We start from the raw sequence: 13,795 nt of genomic DNA, 5'->3' as shown, positions 1-13,795 counted from the left end.
AATTTATACATTTCATAATGTCTGCAGAATATTCACACACAAGAAAGGTATTGATAATATTACCTTTAGAAACCACAAAAGTCACATACACACACACACTGTGTGACACTTGTTCTGTGTCAGTTAACAACTCTTGAACACACACACACACACACACACACACACACACACTTTCCCGTGACAGCAGCAGTTTCAGACCTTCAATACATCACTAATCTGCCTGTTAATTACTTTCCCAGCATATGTTGTGTTGGCAAAATCCATATGCTCCAGCACACGAGCAGCGCCCCAGGAGAGGAGGGACAGGAAGCTGATCTGCTTTTATTGAAAAGTTGCTAAAAACTGAAGGAGGAGGTGGGACCACAGCACAGAGAACTGAAGTCAAGCTGCGTTTTAACCTTGGATACACTGAAACCATGCTGACACTTGCAGATAAACACAGCTCTGCACTTAGGTGAGGCAAATCCTATAACCTACTGGTCTAGTCAGCAAAGTCAGTGTTTTGAGTATAAATAATTCACGAACATATCTATATCTAGAACCATAAGAATAAAATGTGGGACTCATGTCATTTATGTGAACAGACAGTTAATTCTCTTCATGGCTACTGAGGACACAAACATAAAAACACAGAAAAGCCTGCTGTGTCTGAGCAAAAACAGTTGAGGACAAAGACAGTTCCTCTCTGACTCAGAAGATAGCCTATGGTGAGCTGCAAGATGTGATTACACTTGTACCGCTTTTCTGTCAGTATGTTTTATGTTCCTCAACTAATTGCTGTACAGCGCACAAGTAAAAAGGGAACAACCTTGACCATCGACAAGTGCACCTAGCTGCCGCTGCAGCTGTCTACACAGAAACTGTGTCCAAGTTAAGTGGCTCAGCAGAATGCAGACCACAGATGTTGGCCTTTTGTACTCGTAATCTGGAAAATGAGATTGTGATAACCTCATAGAGACCATGTGTTCTGGTGCTCCTTGTTACCAGAGACTGATGTCATGACACACAATGTTACGCGCGGCTCCAGTTCCCTGTTGCGCACCGTTTGTGGGGGTTTTGTTTTTACATCGACATGTAAGCATTGACACTGTGAGCATGTTAGCAGGTTTGCTGTTAGCATTAAGCTCAAACCACCCTTGTGCTCACATACCGAACAGAACTGTTAGTGTATAATGATAGAGTCTACGTAAACTGAGACTAGAAGTAATAAGAAGTTTCGTTCTGTTACTTTGGTTGTGTTTCTCAAGGTGTTTTCCCCTGTGTAGCAAACAGGAAGGACTTTTTGAGGTTGCAGTTCTGCTGGTTATTTTTGGGTGATGCTGTATCAAACACCAGAAGAATAGAGATGTCTAAAATTTTCCTTTTTGAGGAACACAAACACATCAGTGTGAAATACGGCGTGGAAGATATGCTTCTAAACTGTTTCGAAATCATAGAATGAATTCCAGAAAAATCCCAACATATGACACCATCAGCTCTGTAGACAGCAACAGCAGCCAATGCACAAGCTAGGCTAATCATTTAATGTCCCAGAGTACAGAACTCATTTGTAGCAGATGGTTTCTACGGTGCTGAAATGTGACATGTGAATTTGCATATGCCAGCATTTCCTCTTTATATTAATGGCTGACACAGCTAGGAAACTATCAAAGTGATGCAACTAAAGGAGAATGTTAAACCCGGCTAAATGGAAAAGTTATCACATTGTCTTTGCCAACTTTGCAAAGATGAATCTAATAATTGGCACACAGCCACAAGGATAGGAACAGATAGATTTAATATGTTGCCTGGACTCATGTTGACCAGACTCATCTCTCTGTGGTACAACCTCTTCATTGTGCCAGACAGTCCCTTTTTAAATGTGATGATGATGATGGCAGGCAGATGCTGGTGACACTGGATGTAAATTAAATAGAGCAGTTGAGGGGAGGGAGCAAAGCAGGTGCTCATAATTTCAAATGCAACAGTCTCTTCATCTGCAATAATTAAGGCAGGATTTATCGCAGCAATAATGTTGTCAGTCCAGACCACTCAGAGCTACAGCTGCTTTAAAATGGGACAAAGGAACGATGATGAAGCAAATATGGCTAATTTGTTAATATGATTAATAAATAAATTCAAATGCAAGAACTCAGTAGCTTCATTGTCACTAATTTAATTGTCTTAGCCTTTACTAATTGACCTTTAGCCTTACTGTTTCTTCTAAGAGGGGAAAAATATAGGTTCACCTGTAGAATGAAACAACTTTCTTTCATATTTTCATATGACATCACATCCATCAGTTCTGTTAGTTACACATCAATACAATGATATGCTGTGTGTCCTATTACATACAGCAGACACATTAACATTCATTTGGAGTCATACTTGTGTCCAATTGATGAGGATAAGTCCAATATTCACTCTTATCTGTTGCTCTTAAACTGCTAAGTGCTCCTCTGTATTTAACAGCTAGTCTCTATTGAGTCTGTCTGCTGTTTGATGCGGGGCAGGGTAGGGTTCACCTGAACACCTGTAGACTGAGAACGATCTGTCTACTTCCCCTATTCAGTTGCAAGTAATTACAACACAAAAGATCTCACGAGGAGGCTGCAGCTCCAACAGCCTGTGAGGAGAAGATGATGGTGGAGATGTTGATGGTGTTGGATAAGTGGTTTGGCTTTGTGATTGTGAAAGCACACTGGGCTGACGGCCATTTTCCTGCCTCAGCAGCTTTGTGGTGGGTGAAAAGGTCCATAGTTTACATATGGGTTAAGTGTTGTTGGCGTTGTTGACTTGATATTAATTGATTCCTCACAGACAGCCTCTCTAATTAATCTGATCAGATAGTTTCCTGTTGGTTTGCAATCAGTGCTGTCATTTAAAGAATGTCCTCCTTCCCTGACTGCTTTCATCAGTGGAATCACTTTTGATCCAAGTCTGCTTCAAGTCTACGACAAAAGGAGGCTGCAAAGCTTTAGGTTCATTCAAATGTCTGGACTTTACACACTTGCTATAATTCTATATTGTTGATTATTATTTCTGGCCTCAACAATCCAAGTAAGGTTTTAATAAAATAAATTTACACATTCATACAGTTCCTGTGTTGAAACCACTGAACCCCCGACTGCCCCTGTTGAGCCACTGGTGTATGCGTGTGTGTGTGTGTGTGTGTGACAGATGGGGTGACTCAGTGTAAAGCGCTCTGAGTGGTTGTTAAGACTAGAAGAGTGTTGTAGTCTCGAGGCATCCCTTTCTGCTTATCTTCAAACAACCTTCTCCTGCTTCTAACTCTGTGTCTAGCATATATTTACGTGTGTATATGTAAGCATATATTTATGTATGTATCTATGTATGTATACCAATATGTAAAACATGAACGCAATTATAAATAAGTCTGGAAATAATTTTCATAATGATGCATGTAAATTCATGCAAATTTTATGGCTACCTTTTATGGGTATGTGTAGATTTATTTTGTTGTTTATTTATTTTCGTTTGGGAAAACTTGAGGAATCAGCGGGTTATCTAATGTTGAGGAAGTACTTATTTTAACCCAAATTACAATCTTTTTCTAAACCTAACCAAGCCATGACCATTATTGTGGTAATGTTCGGTTCAATCGCTGCCGTAGGGACACCAGTTCACGGTTCAAGAAAACGACCTGTATGGTTGTTTAGGTTGGAGGACTGGTTGCATTACACACACTGTCAAGAGACAAAGACAACAGTTAACCAGTTCAATTATGAACAACGTGGAAAAAAATCTAATTTTGCTTCACCCTTGATATGAAGAAGTGTATGTGTGTTTGAATATCTATGTGCATATAAATTATTTATGTTTAACATAGTGTGTCGTTAAGTGTCAAGACAAGACAAAAGTGGGAAATACAACATTTTCAGTTCAGTCAAACAAAAAAGTATTAAACAAACTGATGACACTTTAATACATAACACAAGCACAATAATCCCTCAAGCGTGAACGTCAGTCGAATCAGCAGTGAAGGATGTGCAGCAGAGTGTTGAAAGTGCATGAAAACAAGAAAGAAAAGGAACTAATGAGGGACTACAACAACATAACCAAGCAGAGCGGGAGAGATCCAGACTGCCAGCAACAGCCAGGCTCATCCCAATGTCCCCCCTCACGGACTCGCAGACGTGGAGATGCGTTCTTGGGGAGTCCCTGAGGGCTTAGGGCTGTCCCACTGTCAACCCATCCAGGGCATGAGGGCTCTGTACTAGACATTTTGAGCCCTTTATGAACACTTTCCTTAAGCCTGCAATTCTGTAGACTTTGCCTGAGGAAATTACCCAAAGGTCATGGTGTTGTGACATTAAAAACAGGGCTACTGTGGTTACCAGGGGACGCCTGGAGGTGTAATAAACATGGATAAACAGCAAACAATGGCCATAAAATGCATGAAATTATAAGATATGAGGTCGTCACACACGTAGGTTGTAAATGGAAAATCAGAAACCTTAGAGTCAGGAATGAAAAAACACTGAAACAATGTGGAACAAACAGCAGTGGATTTACATTCACTGGTAACACAGTCGTATTGGATATACATGGTGATTATGAAGCATCACTTCAGCTGCTGTTTTGATTTTGCATTTTGTTTGTCATGGGTTGCCAGCTTGCTGTTCATGTTCCTTTTGTTACCTCGTGCTTCTGGTTCCTGCTCATGTTCCTTGTGTTTGTTTGTAAGTAAAGTCAGTTCATTCCATCAACTCCCTCGTGCTTTGGCTAAAAGCTGTGTTCATTGAGTGTGGTGAAGGTTTTAAAAAACAGACTGGAGGAATCAATACAATCTCATCTGTTTCAGCTGATTCTAACAAGATAATACACTGAACAAAAATATAAATGCAACACTTTGTTTTTGCTCCCATTTTCAGAAGTTGAAATAGGTCTAAAAACTTTTTCTCACCACACAAAAGCTTCTTTCAAATGTTCTTCACAAATGTGTTGAAATCTGTGTCAGTGAGAGTTTCTCCGTTGTCATGATAACTCGTCCCCTGACAGGTGTGTCATATCAAGATGCTGATTACACAGCATGATTACTGGACAGGTGTGTTGTGGGCAATAAAAGGACACTTGATGACACTTGCAAATGTGTAGTTTTAATTTGAAAACATTCATTTAGGTACTGAACTGTGTGTGTGTGTGTGTGTCAGTATCTGGTGTGTCCACCATTTGCATCATGCAGTTTGACACATTTGTACATTTTTAAGCTTCCAGGATTTTGTTTGCATCACGCTGCAACATGATAGCGATAGTGGCACAAGAGTGGACCAGGATCTCGCTGTGTGTGTGTTTGTGTTAAAAAAAAAAAAAAAAGTCTTACATCTTTTATTTCAAGTAAAGACAAAAGTGTTGCGTGTATATTTTTTGTTCAGTATAGATGAAAATCATCAATCACATATCAAGGAAGAGGGGAGCAGCAATCCATATTTGAAAACGTCATGTGTGTGACAACAGTTCTGAACCATCTGCTTTCAAATAGAAAATAAAGAAAAGTAACTGTGTGGAGTCAGAAGCAACAGACTTGAACAGAAGCTAACTGTCTGGACAGCTCTGACTTTTGAGGAGACAGTGGAGATTTAGCAATAGCTAGCTTTCTAATTAACACAGTAGCGATTATGAATGACATTTTCCTGGCCATGTTGGCTTGCCAGTTACAGTAATTCACTAACTAATCCTTTTTTTCCCTGTTCAACTCAATCAAGTCAATACATAGTCCTTGTCCAGCAGACTGTGTCAACAAGCTTCTGGCACTGTCTGTATTGCAATGATGCACAAATGGCAGATCATTAAATAAACTGTTCTTGGCCAATAAACTAAAAGCAAAGATTATGTGAAGAGATCACTCAAATTACATTAAGAAGTGTCTTCACTCTCATTGGATGATTGAATAGTTGATTACTGGCAAATGGAAGCTTGTTTCAGTGATCACCCAAACATGTCAACAAAACAAATGATGATCTCCACAATGTTTGTTTTTACTTATTCTTTTTACTAAAAACAACAGACTAAAATATTGCATGAGCTCTATCCCTTTTGTATCATCTGTTTGAATTATTTTACTTCATAACATGTTTGGAGGGCTATTATAGGTAGAAGACAATTTTTTTTTTTTCAAGATTTAATTTGTAAATTTGTGAGAAAAAGCTCAAATTCTCTGAGATTGAAGTCACAGATTCATGAGAATCCACTGCAGGCAGAAAGTTTTACCCTCCTCCCCCACCCCTTTTTTATTCTTACATACAATGGCTGCAATGCATTCATATGTACATCAGTTACATAAGATAAGATTACATTGACCCTGCAGTAATTAACACTGGGTTAATGTAATATTAATAATAATATTAATGATATAGTAATATTGGACCTTTTTTCACAGCTGACATTTTGACTTTTCATAGTAAGAAAAGACAAATGGCTCTGATCTATTCAAATGTCCTAATAAGTCATGGCAGTATGAAAAATACCTTTTTATTATTGGCAGATTTTCACACATGAAATGCTATGCCAAGAAACTTTTTCAGTTGAGACCTGATAATTATTAGTTAGCATGATTATCCCTGACTTGGATTGGATTACCCCGATGACTTAAGAGAAAGAGAAATGGCATTCTTAATGAAGCAGTCTTTAACTTTGTGAACTATAGACGACAGTATTACAAATGACACACACAAAGAAACGGGAAAACATCCCCAAAGTGTCTCATCCCAAACTCTCTGACCTCGCTATGAACTCCTTCTGTTTGTTTGTGTGACAACAGATGACATGATAGCAGAGACTTTGATGTTTCCTGTGTGTGTTGCAGACTCAGACACTCTGACCAGGATTATCATTACATCATCCTCCTCTCTTCTCACACATCCAGTCTGTTATTCTTCATGTAGACACTTAACGAGGGTGAAATGTCTCAACGGGTCCAGATTGGCCAGTGGGAGAACTGGGAGTAAAATTAGGTTTCGAGAACTTTGCCACCTTGAAACACAGGTTGTGCATTTGTGTAGCATCCAAATTCTCCTCCTTATTCTCACATAATGCCAATTTATGAAAGTTGTCTATTGTAGACCATTTGGTTAATAGCTTTAATAATCTGAATGAATGAAAATATCTGTGAATTTAAACAAGTATGCAGGAGAATTGAGTGATGAAGGAGGAAGACCAATCAAAATGTATTCTACCTTTTAAGATGAAGTCATTAAAGACCTCCTACAATAAACTGATTTGAGGATACAAGAGCAAATTATTACTATAACTTAATTCTCATTTAACAACCTGTTGATTGACACTGTTGATCATCTCTTAAACCCTGTTTCCCTGTGTTACCTTTGTTGGGAAAGTTAAAAGGCATTCAGTCAGCTATATTGGTTTCCAGCTCATTCACTGATGTATCATATGCCAGCTGCTCATCACTATGAGTGGCTGGCTGGCCACTCTCTCTTAACAACTCAACAGACATTATGTCCCGTGTAAAACCATCATCTCGTCCTGTCGATATTTTCCCTCCGAGATTTCTTTAATAAACGATGAGAGTAGTTGTTCCCCACTTAACATTGTCAGTAACTCCCCTTCCTTTGGCCATGTCCCAGACCACTTAAAACTGCTTGTGTTCAGCAACTCCTCATAAAACCTGGCCTTGAGCCAGCTGATTGCAATAATTACAGACCCATACCCAAACAAAGAGTTTAGAAAAGATAGTTTCCCTGCAACTTCTGTGTCTGATAATCACATTTTTGAGGAATTTTAATCTGGTTTTGTGCAGCGTCACTGCACTGATACTGCACTTATATTAAATATAGGTGCTGATAACTTGACCAACTGACAGCATTTGACACCACTGACTATGATATTCTCATAAACAGATCCAAGCATTGGCCTGGAATATTGGGGACTGCAGTAAAATCATTTGCTATAGCAGGAAACATTTACTCATTTGGCAGATTGTTTTATCCAAAGTGACTTACAAGTGAGGATGAGAACTAAAGCTTCAGTGCGGGAGGAGACCTTGAAGGAAGCACCAAGTACTAAATCTGTTCAATATGGCGAAGTGCGAGGAGATCGGGTGAGGAATGCGCCGAAAGTTTGCAACCTGTCTAAAGAACCTTACTGATTATAATGGGAGTTCTCTGTGTTTTTTGGTTGACACGTTCACTACGCTCGCAGTTTGCACAAACCACATTTGAATTTGACCTTTTATTAGTGTAGTCTTTATTTCATTTATTGATCAACCTCACGTTTCAGTCTCTCTAGAAGTATTTTAAACAGTTCTTACAACCATGATTGTAGAAGAAATTAATTAGAGAAATGAATGCATGGAAAATAGATGTATGCATTGGGAAAGGTGAGCTTTACCCCTCTTAATAGTGTTCCGAGTTGTTTAATTGATATTTTCTCCGACGACACCTCTCACTATGTGTGTGTGTGTGTGTGTGCATCTCACTCACTGACTCGAATTGCAATGATTGGCTGAGCAGCATCACATGACCAGTGTGAGCTGTGAAAATAGAACTTTTCAAGGGGAATCCCTTTGGGACAAACATCCACTGGGATTCAAGGATAAACTGATTAGATTTTAATGGTCAAAGGTCAAGGTCAGTGTGACTGCACTAAACACAGAGATCACAGAGCAATTACGACATTTCACGCAATTATGTTGAATCATTTATATGACTCTGGATAAAGAGAGGCGTAATCTGAAACTAGTGTGGCGGAGGCAGACAACCATGAGGCAGTAAACGGTAATTCTAGTTTATTTCATTATTTCCAGGGCAGGTCAGAGCTCCTCAACCATTTCATCTGCTTGTATCCACGATATCGTTCTTTCGGTCACTACCTAAAGCTCATGACCATAGGTGAGGGTGGAACGAAGATCGACTGGTAAATCAGAGCTTTGCCTTCCAGCTCTGCTCCCTCCTCACCACAATGGTCTAGTACAACACCCACTTTACTGCTGATGCTGCATCAATCTCCCACTCCATCCTACCCTCACTCGTGAACAAGACCCCGAGATACTTAAACTCCCTCACGGGACAGAAACTCCATCCCAACCCATCGACAGGTAAAATATTTAATTTGTTCAACACTTTGGTTTATTACTAAATATTTGCAGTATATAAAGACATTCCTTTTTACCTGTAATTAGCAAATATTAGCATGATGTTTTGTTGCATCTACTCTATGTGTATGTTTGGAGGCTACATAGTTGAAGATAGAGAGTCTCAAAAACGGCTCTAATCTTGTGATGTTACGGATATCTTGCATGCAAAACAGTATGCATCCCAGATTATGAGCAAGAAATCATTTCAGCAGGAACTGTCTTCATTAGAGAGGAACCATGGAATAAAATATCTAAATGCCTCTTTTTTCCTGAGACCTTCATATACAGGAAAACACACACTTTAATTTTGCTTTATGTGCATGAACGTGTGTATATATGTGTAATATTAAATGAGATGTCAGTCTTTGTAATGTCTTTACCATTGTTTGTGTGTGTGTGTGTGTGTGTGTGTGTGTGTGTGTGTGTGTGTGTGTGTCCATTGCCAAAATCCTACTGAATTTTAACCTGAACTCTTAAAGTGCTGGGAATGATTCCAGCCAGAAAATCCTATCCTCATCAACTTTTTAAATTGGATTTTCCCCTCTGCCTCACTCTATTGTTTTTGTAGCAACATTTCAATTAGACATACATGGACAGAAATAGATGGTGCTCAGAGCTCAAAGGAATTACATTTCTCCACATATGCTTGGACACAAAGACTTCAAAGAGCTATGGTAGCCAGCTTGGATGCAAACTAATGGATTTTTGTTTTTAGCTGACAAAGGAGCTGGCATATGTAAACTGGCACACACAGGCATGCAGATAAGCCACTGCACACACACACATAAATAAACGGTGGATGCAAGGGGTTTACCAAATTAATGATTTTTGAAGAAAAATTGAAGAAAGCAATTCAGAACAAAGTGGCTGCTTATTAAAGCAGCAGTTAGTAGGAACAGGTTTGGAAAGTGTCACATTATTAATAGTTGTGACAGCATTACAAAGGTTCAATGTAGAACCACTTGGACATGAAACTGTTCTAAAAGGTGCAACAAAGCATGATGGTAATGAAAAAATGGTTCTTTATGTTTCAAAAGTAACTAATGCTGAAATTCTAATTCATGCTTTTGTTTCATTGGGACTTGATTACTGTAACGTTTTGTTTTCTGGTCTGCCATATACGAGTATTGAAACTTTTTAGACTGATGTAGCAAGAATTTTAAATAAACCCAGAACATTTGACCAGATTACACCAGTTTTAGCTTTACTTTGTTTTAAAAGAATTTCATTTAAAACAAAGTGATGTAAAAGGCTAGTGCGAGAAGAAAATAGATTAGCTGCTTGCAACATGACAACAGAGAGAAGAAAACACACCTGAGCAGCATTGACATGTCACTGTATTTAGCAGAGGATGGTTTCGATCCATCGACCTCTGGGTTATGGGCCCAGCACGCTTCCTCTGCGCCACTCTGCTCTCTGTGGGTAATTTGTGTGTGTAAAAAAACTGTTGTCTGTGATTTCAAATCATTTTCTCATTTGCACTTTAGGAGTATAAGTTAAATTGAGTCGAATTGCAAAAAGGAGGTCCAGGGTCAAAAATTCTACCTCTGTAAATTCAGTGGGAAACAATGTGCCCCATGGGTGAACACAGTCACCGGACAGTGGTGGGATTTGATCTCAGAGCAGTAGAAGCTGAGTCAAGGACAGCATGAGAAGCACACTTGCTATCACTAGTCACCTGTCACAGATGCCAGTATTATCCTCCTGCTGTCCTCTCTGCTTGACAAGCTCTAGCCTTTGTCAATGGGACACAGTCAAACCCACGAAAATGACAGAAACTACAGATACAATGGCTTGTGGTAGCTTTCAAAGACAACAACCTGCCACCACAGTCATCATTACACAATGAACGACCACAGTCATGAGATCCTTTATCGGACAGAACTCTATTCTGGAGTAAGGAGAGATGTTGCAGCCACTTCAAAATTAATCTAATCAATGTCTATTTTTTGCTGTAAACCTATTGTGATGGAGGTGGTTACAAAAGGACAAAGTGGAGATGGAATGGTAGTTTGCATTAGCAGAGGATGGTTTCGATCCATCGACCTCTGGGTTATGGGCCCAGCACGCTTCCGCTGCGCCACTCTGCTCTCAATTACTGTTGTGAGTGTGAGCAACTCCAGTCTGTGATTCATATCACTATCTCATCTGTAAGCATTTTGGAAGTATAAGCTTAATCAAGTGGACCCCTTGCTCTTGAACAACCTCAGTGCTGACATGAGATCGTCTGACACTGCCTAGGACTTGAGGACATCCTAACTGAACTAAAAATTCTTACTTCAAACTCATCTTTACGTCCTGACTTTGAGTTAGCTCCTTATTTTTTAAATGTTATTTGAGGCTTTTTGCATATTATCACTCCTCTACCAGGTTGGGCTTTGTACTGAACTTACCTGAATTTACCTGATTCTGTATTTTGTTCTGCTGAGGAAATTAGTGTAAACTTTCTGCAAGTAACAAGGTACCATCCATAATATGAATCTTCTGTAACATAATGAATTGGCAGTGGTGGGATTTGAACCCACGCCTCCTGAGAGACTGGAGCCTAAATCCAGCGCCTTAGACCACTCGGCCACACTACCACATTAAGTACCTGTGCAACTCCTATGATCCGATCCCTCTCAAATTCTCTAGCAAAATCAAAACTTTACCAGACCACTCGGCCACACTACCAGTGTCCAAATCGTCAAATACTTTTTGATTTTTCTTGAAAATTTGTTTGGGGTGTGATCGCTGCAGTGGAGCTGTGAGCTTACCTAAGTAGTGTGGCTGAGTGGTCTAAGGTGCTGGTTTACAGCTACAGTCGCTCAAGAGGTTTAGGTTCTACCACTGCCAAATGGCTGATTTCTGGAAGAACTGCTTAAAATCCTGCTTATCTGATAGAACACAGTTTGTCTCCTATAATAACACTATGTCAAAATATTCTAATTTGAAATATGGAGTACCACAACGCTCCGAAATGCAACACCCACAGGAATAAGAGTAGTGTTTACCATGAACCATTGTTAGATTAGGCTCAAAATGATGATGATTCACCTTTCACTATTACCCTGATGATACCCAACTGTATGTGTCTATAAAGGCTGATGACTCTTCCCAATCTGTGGAAATAGACTTTTAACACTAGATTCAACAGGATCGAATATAAGTACTAAAGCAAAGTCAGATCACTGGGGGAGACAGGGCAAAGTGACAGTGTGATTTAACCCAAGCCTCTGACTAGACTGGAGCCAAAGATCACACGCCCACACTGTCTCCATATTTAAAGATTCAGACTAGAGACTCCACATTCTGAATGTTCACCTAAACTGCTTTCAATTGGCAGTGGTGGGATTTGAACCCACGCCTCCTTAAAGACTGGAGCCTTAATCCAGCGCCTTAGACCACTCGGCCACACTACCAGTAGCCACTGTGTCACTGCTATGCTGAGAGCGTTCTCGAATTCTCAAGAAACATTAGCCTGCATTGACATTGACATGATTATTTGACACTCTTGAGGACCAATCTTAAAACTCATCTTGGTGCCTTAACTTTCATTTAGAACCTTATTCTTTTACTATTTCAGGATTTGTAGCTGTTACCATTCGATCACAGGCCTCCAACTCAATGAATCAGTTGTTCTGCTGTTCATTGTTGTTCTGCTGAGGAGATTACTGTAAACTTTCTGCAGGTAACAAGGCAGCATCCGTAGTCTGAACGTTGTCCGAGGTCGAAAAGTCTTTTTTCTAAGAAGTTTCCTAATTTAGTGAAATAACCCGGAAGTATCTACTATGATAAGAGCTGGTCCAATTCTCTAAATGATAAGGAAAGGAGCTTCAGTGCTTCCTATCTTATCTCTTTTAGCATACGAAACACTGGACCGTCCTTTATGAAAGGAAAGAATAAAAGCCGTCATTTTAAATCTATCAAGGTCATGTACCACTCTTTCTGTCTTTTCAACACTTACTTCAAGTAACAAGGTAGCATCCATTGGGGCTAAAGTAAAGGGTATGAAATGGGTCAATTGGCAGTGGTGGGATTCTAAATGATACCTCCTGAAAGACTAGAACCTAAATCCAGCTACTTAGACCACTCAGTCACACTACCATACAACCTGCTCCACTGCTTTGATGACACCCCTGTTGAATTCTCAATATAGTATATATAGTATTTAAAGATTTGGATGTGAGAAGAGGCAGGATAGCTGAAAGGGTTTGAAACCAATGTACTGTAAAAGTTTAATGCAAAACAAAAGTGCATGAGCTGCTTGTGACCACAGTGTCTACGACTGCTCGGCCGACGTGGCAGAATAACTGAGTTTCATTTAATCCAAAGTAAATCACACTGAACACCCACAGGGTGTTCACCATGAAGCATCGTTACATTCTGCTCTTTAACCATAAAGTATGAACATTGAGGACAATCTCAACACTGCTGTGATGACCTTGCGGGGGTTGTACAACACATGATGTGCTGCACTGCTTTTTCTAGGTGAAAAACTGCATCAGCTGCTTGCAACGTGACCACAGTATTAACCACAGCACGAAAGAAAGAAGACATCGCACTCAAGAGCAATATGTCATATCAATCAATATGTCATCGGGCAATGCACTGAAATCATGTTTATCATGAAGCATTGTTGGATTCTGCTGTATACCCAGAATCTGTGAACATGGAGGAGAAACTCATCACCGCTGTGATGACCTTGCCACAGTTGGAAAAAAA

At 39.7% G+C, this 13,795-nt stretch overlaps 3 non-coding genes across 3 annotated transcripts; all 3 read right to left on the bottom strand.

The window, feature by feature from the left end:
* Nucleotides 1-11,109: 11,109 nt before the first annotated feature.
* trnam-cau (transfer RNA methionine (anticodon CAU)) lies at nucleotides 11,110-11,181 on the bottom strand. Its single transcript has one exon. It is a non-coding gene; the product is annotated as a tRNA-Met (tRNA).
* Nucleotides 11,182-11,591: 410 nt separating this feature from the next.
* On the bottom strand, nucleotides 11,592-11,673 carry trnal-uag (transfer RNA leucine (anticodon UAG)). The gene has a single exon. It is a non-coding gene; the product is annotated as a tRNA-Leu (tRNA).
* A 737-nt stretch (nucleotides 11,674-12,410) lies between these two features.
* trnal-aag (transfer RNA leucine (anticodon AAG)) lies at nucleotides 12,411-12,492 on the bottom strand. Its single transcript has one exon. It is a non-coding gene; the product is annotated as a tRNA-Leu (tRNA).
* Nucleotides 12,493-13,795: the final 1,303 nt, after the last annotated feature.

Source organism: Seriola lalandi, unplaced genomic scaffold, assembly GCF_002814215.2.
Source record: "Seriola lalandi dorsalis isolate HSWRI2012SDOR001 ecotype SW California unplaced genomic scaffold, Sedor1 jcf7180002054933, whole genome shotgun sequence".
Lineage (NCBI taxonomy): Eukaryota > Metazoa > Chordata > Actinopteri > Carangiformes > Carangidae > Seriola > Seriola lalandi.
The sequence above is the reverse complement of the archived record's forward strand: the minus strand, read 5'-3'. Positions and strand labels throughout refer to the sequence as shown.